Source organism: Pelodiscus sinensis, chromosome 4 (genome assembly GCF_049634645.1).
Source record: "Pelodiscus sinensis isolate JC-2024 chromosome 4, ASM4963464v1, whole genome shotgun sequence".
NCBI lineage: Eukaryota > Metazoa > Chordata > Testudines > Trionychidae > Pelodiscus > Pelodiscus sinensis.
The window spans coordinates 79,614,020-79,622,738 of record NC_134714.1 but is presented as its reverse complement, the minus strand read 5'-3'; the positions used below and the strand labels follow the sequence as shown (position 1 = coordinate 79,622,738).

Here is an 8,719-nt window from a genome sequence, read left to right as displayed (position 1 = left end):
CTTGATTTTACGGCTGAGTGAAATATTTTGACTGCTAAGCATCCAAATTACATTCTGCCTGGTATCTGCATTGCCCATATATTTTTCAGTGGGAGCAGATATTACTTAAAAAGGTGAATATTGCAAAACACTTTCCAACAAATATTCAGTGAGTTATTTTTAATGACGTTGTTTTGACTTTTTTTGGGGGGGGTTCTTTTTTAAAGTTTTCTTTGTATGCACATAACAAAAACATCATTGCTTTTAAACTCCAATTCAGGAAAACATTCCTCTTTCAGAAGGGTACTTAAAGATATGCTTGAGGTCTGCTTCAGTCAAGGGAACTTGACTACATATTAAAGTGCTTCCAGATTTTGGGAATTGTTAACTGAATATTGGAGTAGAAGTATAGACTATGCATTTGGAAATTGTACTAAAAATATTAACACTGGAAACCTAATTCTAGCATTTTCATTTATCCAGTAGGGGAGTGAAATAATACCATGTGATCTCTGCATCCAATCACACAAATAAAGTATACATTTTGGTTATTACTTGCAACAGATTGATTCTGAACACACTACAGAAAAAGAACTCTTGACCAAAGTTATTCTTCAAATGAGCATTTTCTGTTTACATTTTGCTCCAAATCAAATCTACAGTTGTTGTAGAAGGTTAAACTTTTCCCCTTTGTACACTTTGTCATTATTATTTCAGAAATTAGCAACATGAACTTAAGCCTAAACGTTCTCAATGGCTCTGGTTGTTCTAGGATATCTCTGACCTTAGTTTCCTCTTTCCAGATCTACCTTGCTCACTTCCTGGTGGAGTTCAGGAGCTGCACTTGCCACAATGAGTAAGCAAAATTTAATCACCAACTTGATGATGCAGGGTTCTAACTCTGGCTAACAGGTTGGAGCAGAAAAATAGCCCGGCATCCCAGTGTGAGTTTATATTGTTTAATGGGATGATGTTGCTATTCCTGTTAGGAAATGTTATTGTAAACCATGTGTATACAACATAAACTGCAATGTCCTGCCTTCTCGCGCCAGTACCAACAGCTAGATGCAATTTTCCTTTATCTTAAATGACAGGGAACTGTGTTTTATAGGTCTTAAGAAGCCAGCCATTGTCATGAGTAGCTGTGTTCTGCTTACTGTCAATTTTCTACATCGTTATGGATATTATATTTTAAAAGGGACCATGTGTCTCTTCTGGCAGTCTTGCAAAATGACTGTTATCAGGATTTGGAATCTCTTTAAACAATTCTTTTGAGGGGTACCTGATCATTGCCTTGACTATTTGGCTTCTGTCTATACTACACTACATTGACTGCTATGCTGCTGATGGCAACAAATGGATGTGTGCCTCAGAAGAATAAAAAAAATCATTACGAAAGTTTATTCAGGTAGCTGAAAGAATATTTAAAGATACAAAATATAACTGGAGTGGCTTTTTATCACCTACTTAAAATAAACATAGAATGTTTGTTCTTCCAAGTACCAGGTTTGAGACCTCTGCATAGGGAAAATGGAGATTGTTTCTAACATGACATTAAAATGACCATTGTAGTTTATGCTAAAATTAAATTCTCTAGTTGATTTATTCTCACTAACTTTTCTTTATGCAGTATCCTCTAGTGATTCTATCACATTCTAGGTTGCCGCCATGCCAATGAGGGGTTATAGTATCACCTGCTCTTTAACACTGGCTGCTTTAACTGCTCTGTTGCTGTGACTCCCAGCCCACACAGCAACAGGCAGCAGACAAACATGCAGTGTAGGTTGTGTAGCTCCTAGGTCTGTGCTTTGACCCCAGCAGCCTTCCTATAATAAAACAGTCCAACTGTGGTTTCTACCATCTTTGATGACACCTGTTAAGATCATCCCAATACTCACTAGTCCCGAATTTTCACAAAACTGTATGCTCAGCAAGATTCAGCTCTTTCCTGGATCACTCAGAAAATAATAATGTTTGTTTCTTTAATCTTAGAATTATAGAATACTAGGACTGGAAGGGACCTCGAGAGGTCATCGAGTCCAGTCCCCTGCCCTCATGGCAGGACCAAATACTGTCTAGACCATCCCTGATAGACATTTATCTAACCTACTCTTAAATATCTTAAATATCTCCAGAGATAGGGATTCTACAACCTCCCTGGGCAATTTATTCCAGTGTTTGACTACCCTGACAGTTAGGAACTTTTTCCTAATGTCCAACCTAAACCTCCCTTGCTGCAGTTTAAGCCCACTGCTTCTCGTTCTATCCTCAGAGGCCAAGATGAACGAGTTTTCTCCCTCCTCCTTATGACACCTTTTAGATATCTGAAAACGGCTATCATGTCCCCCCTCAATCTTCTCTTTTCTAAACTAAACAAACCCAGTTCCTTCAGCCTTCCCTCAAAGGTCATGTTCGCTAGACCTTTAATCATTCTCGTTGCTCTTCTCTGGACCCTCTCTAATTTTTCCACATCTTTCTTGTAATGCGGTGCCCAGAGCTGGACACAATACTCTTATTGAGGCCTAACCAGTGCAGAGTAGAGCGGAAGAATGACTTCTCGTGTCTTGCTCACAACACACCTGTTAATACATCCCAGAATCATGTTTGCTTTCTTTGCAACAGCATCACACTACTGACTCATATTTAACGTGTGGTCCACTATAACCCCTAGATCTCTATACCAATATCTAAATCGTTGATGAAGATATTGAACAGAGCCGGTCCCAAAACAGACCCCTGCGGAACCTCACTTATTATGCCTTTTCAGCAGGATTGTGAACCATTAATAACTACTCTGTGAGTATGGTTATCCAGCCAGTTATGCACTCACCTTATAGCAGCCCCATCTAAGTTGTATTTACCTAGTTTATTGATAAGAATATCATGAGAGACCGTATCAAACGCCTTACTAAAATCTAGATATACCACATCCTCCGCTTCTCCCTTATCCATAAGGCTCGTTATCCTATTAAAGAAAGCTATCAGATTGGTTTGACATGATTTGTTCTTTACAAATCCATGCTGGCTGTTCCCTATCACCTTGCCACTTTCCAAGTGTTTACAGATGATTTCCTTAATTACTTGCTCCATTATCTTCCCTGGCACAGAAGTTAAACTAAGAGGTCTGTAGTTTCCTGGGTTGTTCTTATTTCCTTTTTTTATAGATGGTCACTATATTTGCCCTTTTCCAGTCCTCTGGAATCTTTCCTGTCTCCCATGATTTTTCAAAGATGATAGCTAAAGGCTCAGATACCTCCTCTATGAGCTCCTTGAGTATTCTAGGATGTGTTTCATCAGGCCCTGGTGACTTGCAGGCATCTAACTTTTCTAGGTGATTTTTAACTTGTTCTTTTTTTATTTTACCTTCTAAAATTACCCCCTTTCCACTAGCATTCAGTATGTTAGGCATTACTACAGACTTCTCGGTAAAGACCGAAACAAAGAAGTCATTGAGCATATCAGCCATTTCCAAGTTTCCTGTTACTGTTTCTCCCTCTCCACTGACTAGTGGGCCTACCCTCTCCTTGGTTTTCCTTTTGCTTCTAATGTATTTATAAAACGTCTTCTTGTTTCCCTTTATTCCCGTAGCTAGTTTGAGCTCATTCTGTGCCTTTGCCTTTCTAATCTTGCCCCTGCATTCCTGTGCTGTTTTCCTGTGTTCATCCTTTGTAATTTGTCCTACTTTCCATTTTTTATATGACTCCTTTTTTATTTTAAGATCATTCAAGATCTCGTGGTTAAGCCAAGGCAGTCTTTTGACAAATTTTCTATCTTTCCGACATATCTTTGTTTTTGGGCCCTTAACAATGTCCCTTTGAAAAACTGCCAACTCTCCTCAGTTGTCTTTCCTCTCAGTTTCAATTCCCATGGGATCTTACCTATCAACTCTCTGAGCTTACTAAAATCTGCCTTCCCGAAATTCATTGTCTCTATTTTGCTGTTCTCCCTTCTACCCTTCCTTAGAATTGTGAACTCTATGAGTCACTTTCACCCAAGCTGCCTTCCACTTTCAAATTCTCCTCCCTATTTGTTAGGATCAAATCTAGAACAGCTTTCTCCCTGGTAGCTTTTTCAATCTTCTGAAATAAAAAGTTGTCTCCAATGTAGTCCAAGAACTTATTGGATAGTCTGTGCCCCGCAGTGTTATTTTCCCAACATATATCTGGATAGTTGAAGTCCCCCATCACCACCAAATCTTGGGTTTTGGATGATTTTGTTAGTTGTTTAAAAAAAGCCTCATCCACTTCTTCCATCTGGGTAGGTGGCCTGTAGTAGACTCCTAGTATGACATAACCTTTGTTTTTAATCCCTTTTAGCCTAACCCAGAGACTCTCAACATTTACGTCTCCTATGCCCACCTCAACCTCACTCCAAGGCTGTGTCTACATTGGCACCCTTTTCCGTAAAAGGGATGCTAATAAGACACTTTGGAATTGCAAATTCTGTGGGGGATTTAAATATCCCCCGCAGCATTTGCATGAACATGGCTGCCGCTTTTTTCCGGCTCTGGGCTTTGCTGGAGAAAAGCGCCAGTCTAAATGGGATCTTGCGGAAAATAAACCCTTTTCCAGAAGGTCCCTTATTCCTACTTTCAAAAGGGTTTATTTTCTGCAAGATCCCGTCTAGACTGGTGCTTTCTCCGGCAAAACCCCAAGCCGGAAAAAAGCAGCAGCCATGTTCATGCAAATGCCGCAGGGGATATTTAAATCCCCCATGGAATTTGCAATTCCAAAGTGTCTCATTAGCATCCTTTTACGGAAAAGGGTGCCAATGTAGATACAGCCCAAGTGTGTTCATTTTTAATGTATAAGGCAACACCTCCTCCCTTTTTTCCCTGTTTATCCTTCCTGAGCAAGCTGTGCCCTTCTATACAAACATTCCAATCGTGCATTATCCCACCAAGTTTCTGTGATGCCAACAATTTCATAATTGTACTTATTTATTAGCACTTCCAGTTCTTCCTGCGTTTTGCCCCATTAATTGGAGATAACAATTATTTTCATTCAAATACAGTGCTGGGTTGGTTTAGATGTAAAAAGAAAAAAGTTTGTTAACAAAAGGATATAGGTTAAGTGATGCCAGTGGGAAGGGATAAAGTTATAAAGGGCTGTAAACAAACAGGAATAAAATATGCGATGTACAGGGTAAGACTTAGTAAGGTAGATTTCTTCCCAGTCCTTTGTTCCCAGAGCCTACCTGAAGCAAAAGCTTGCAAAAGCTCTAGCTCCTTTAGATCTGTCCCGTGACAGATGCCAAACTGGTGTTTGTATCTCCTTATATTGTCTTCTCAAGCTCATTGTTTTCCTCATAAAGTCTGTTCTTCACTTCCAGGGGACTTTCCATCCATTTACAGATTTGTAAATAGAGCTTCTATTGGTTTTGGTCACACCTTGCTTAATTTCATTAATGTAGACATCTTTGGGAGAACAAGTTCCCCACTGTGTTCTGGTCTCCCACCTTAACATAGAATATCATTATGTATGCATAGTGTCTTATACCGTGTGAATACATACATATCACAATTATACAACCAGGTTGCCATTTACTTTCAGAAAAGACGTATCCAAGGATATTGTACACAATCAGTGGGTTCAACGATCAATTGATGTTCAGATCTCCCCATCTTGCAAGTTTGATGGCTTTGTTTACCTTTTATGGAAATACGCTTTCATCGTCTCTGCCTGATCGTCTTGATCAGGGATTAGGCTTATGAACGTATTTAGCTCTCTGTACTCACCATATCAATACATCATGCAAGAATAATACTGATAAGTGAGTTAATAGATTCCCAATGCTTCAAGGGGTAGCCAAGTTAGTCTGTACAGGATAAACTTAAAAAGCAATATATGGTATATGGTATAATGAGCTTTCGTGGGCACAGCCCACTTCTTCAGATCATTGGAAGTTTCCAATGACATTGTATATTAACCGGAGTAGTGAATCACTGTAGCAATGTTTGCCTCACAGTCGTGGCACCTCCTGATGATTAATCCAGAAATCAGCTCTTCTAACTCTGAAGCATTCTCTTCTGGATGATGTCTCGTGTACTGTTTGCTTGTCTGTGTCACTGTTCTCCACCATGTCACACCAGGCCCCGCATCCCTCTCAGACTGTGGTGACCCTTCTCCTGGCTACTGCCTCATGGCAGCACCCACACTCTGAGGTCTTCCCCTCCCCTCCCAATCACCCCTTAACACACCCTGCCTCCGTGACCCACTTGCCATTCCTCATCTAGCTCTTTCTCTCAGGGGCAGACCACTGTGTGAAGTGGCCACTCATCATTGGCAAAGGTGATTGGACCTGCAGCCTATTCCTATCCTGGCTTCCCGACTGCAGCCAAACTACCTCCTCAGGACCCTGGATCAGGCCGCCTTCCTGGGAGTGAATCAGGCCAGAGCACCCCTGTCTCCACATGACTTTTTCCAGCATTGCTCTGCCCAGGGTACTGTCCATAGCAAGTGGCTAGCTCCATCTCCTTGCAGATCTAGAGAGACTGCCACCTTTTTATACTGCCCAGCTGGGCCCTCATGGGCTGTCACAAGCCTGCTCATGATTGGCTTCCAGCCCCAGGCCACTCCCAGAGCTGTTTTAACCCCAGCTTTATCAGTGTTGGGCAACCACCGCGTCACAACTGCCTGTGGGTCTCTGTGTCACAGGCTCAACAAATATAATGAAGACATGCTCAATGCTCCGTGGAGCTCACTATTCTCTGCACTTCAGTTCTGAACCCTTGGGGCAGGCTAGATTTGCACTGTCTATACTTACCAGAAAACTGATGCTCCAGAGGTTGATCTTCTGGCTTTTGATTTAGCTGATCTAGTATAGACCCCCTAAATCAAATGTTAAAGGTAGCTCCCACTGGCATCTTCTTTTGTGAGGAGTAAGGGAAGCCCATGGGAGCATTTGCTCCCATTGGCTTCTCACAGTATGGATGCTGCCAAGGCTTAGCGTAAGCTAAGTCGACTCCAACTACACATTTTGATTAGCCGGAGTTATCTACCTTAAGCCAATCTTCCTGTTCTACTGTAGGCTGGGCCCCAGAGTAGTTAATATTCAAAACACTATTTGAAAAGTTGGATTTCACTCACATTGAAGCTGTACAGCATGTTGTCTAGCTTCAGAAAGTCTTGAATAGCACACTAAAATGAGGCAGAAATAAACTGTTGGGAGAAAGAAAATTTAGTTAGAATGATGTGATTTTTAAGGGCAGGTTTCTCATGTTAAAATAGGACATACATTTTCTAGCACTCATGTTTCATGAGAAATTGGGCCTCACAATGGTCCTTGGTCCTTTGACCAAAGGTGCCATTTAGGTATTGCTCCAAAGATTAATACTGTAAGCTCTGCTCCTTGGACCAGCGTCATCTTCCATCTCTAGTTCTGTATTGTTTTCTTTTTTTAATTAAATGTAATTATAGCATGCTTGTTCCCAACAGTGTGAGAAGTAGACTGAGAATAAGTTAAATCAAAGCTGTCATTCATTTTATGCATGTACACTTCAGAGGTGTTGAAGCCTCACAATTATTTATTGATTCATGGAGCACTTTTCCTAAGGCTCATAAAAATGGAACCCTCTCCGGAGAAACAATCTACAGTCATTATAATAGCACTTGAAGGCTACCTAACAGTTTAGGGACTACAGGGGATGGGGGGGGGGGGAGTTACCTCCAATAAAATCAGTAGGGAGTTTCAGGCAAAGAGAGAGAGTATCATTCCCATGCTGTAATTCAGCCAGGACATCATGAAACAAATATTCCTAAGAACAACTTGGCATCCTTAAAAACCAGGCATAAAGTTAGGATCTTGGTTTTATAACTCATCCAAAAGACAACACCATTAGTAGAATGATGTTGACAGAGAGGTGCACCATTCCTGGCAATATATTACTTTGTCTTCCAGCATCTCTCATCCAGGCACCAACCTGGCTGAACTCGGCTTAGTTTATAAAGTGCAACAAGATGGCACCCTGAGATACTGTATTTGTACTTGCTCAACTCTCTCTTGCCATCTCACCTTCTTAGGGCAAGAACATTGTTTAGGTTCATATCCTGAAGTGAGCTGGGACAGAATCTCAGTTTTCTTTTTTCCTTTGCATACCAGTGTCTGGTTTTTCATTAGCTTCCTTTTCTTCATAGAGATGCCAACTTGGCATGATGCAAGCTTCCTCTGAATTAGATATCACTGCTGTTTCCTATACTGGTGAACAGGGAGTTCTTATGTGAGCCAGTGCAGCTGGAATCCTTTTCTTCCTCCACCTTCTCTTGGGCTAGAGAATATTATCTCTTTGACACACTAGAGGCTGCTGAACCATGGAGTAAGAACACACAGTTGCCTGCCAAAAGTGAGCCTTCTGCACAGCAGTGCGATGTACCACAACTAAAATCCTGAGCTAACTTGAAAATAATACTTGATTCAATTAGATTAATATCTGCTACTCAATTCTGCATAGTAGCTATCCATGTAATCTGGCTGAAATGGTGCATGACAGACAGCACTGTCACCCATCTCGCTTCCATTTTGATTTCCTTTTGTAGTTGTTTGAAATGAAATCCAATGATTCCATCGGTCTGAAAAAGTACATTATGATTTCTTCTCTCTCTGCACCCCTTTTAAAACTTTTCCTTTGGCTTCTAAGGTAATCCAGTCATTTAGAAAGCAACAGTCACAGTGCTTTTAGAGCCATTTAAATTTTTAGTATTAAAAGGTAATAAAATGCCATCATTGCCTATTGCAATGTTAA

At 40.8% G+C, this 8,719-nt stretch overlaps 1 protein-coding gene across 1 annotated transcript in view; it reads left to right on the top strand.

Moving 5' to 3' along the window:
* Positions 1 to 780: 780 nt before the first annotated feature.
* Positions 781 to 8,719, top strand: part of LRRC4C (leucine rich repeat containing 4C) — a 773,256-nt gene continuing 765,317 nt past the window's right edge. The window contains exon 1 of the mRNA XM_075927512.1: positions 781 to 835. The gene's annotated coding sequence lies outside the window, so the exon portion shown is untranslated. The remainder of the gene's footprint in view (positions 836 to 8,719) is intronic.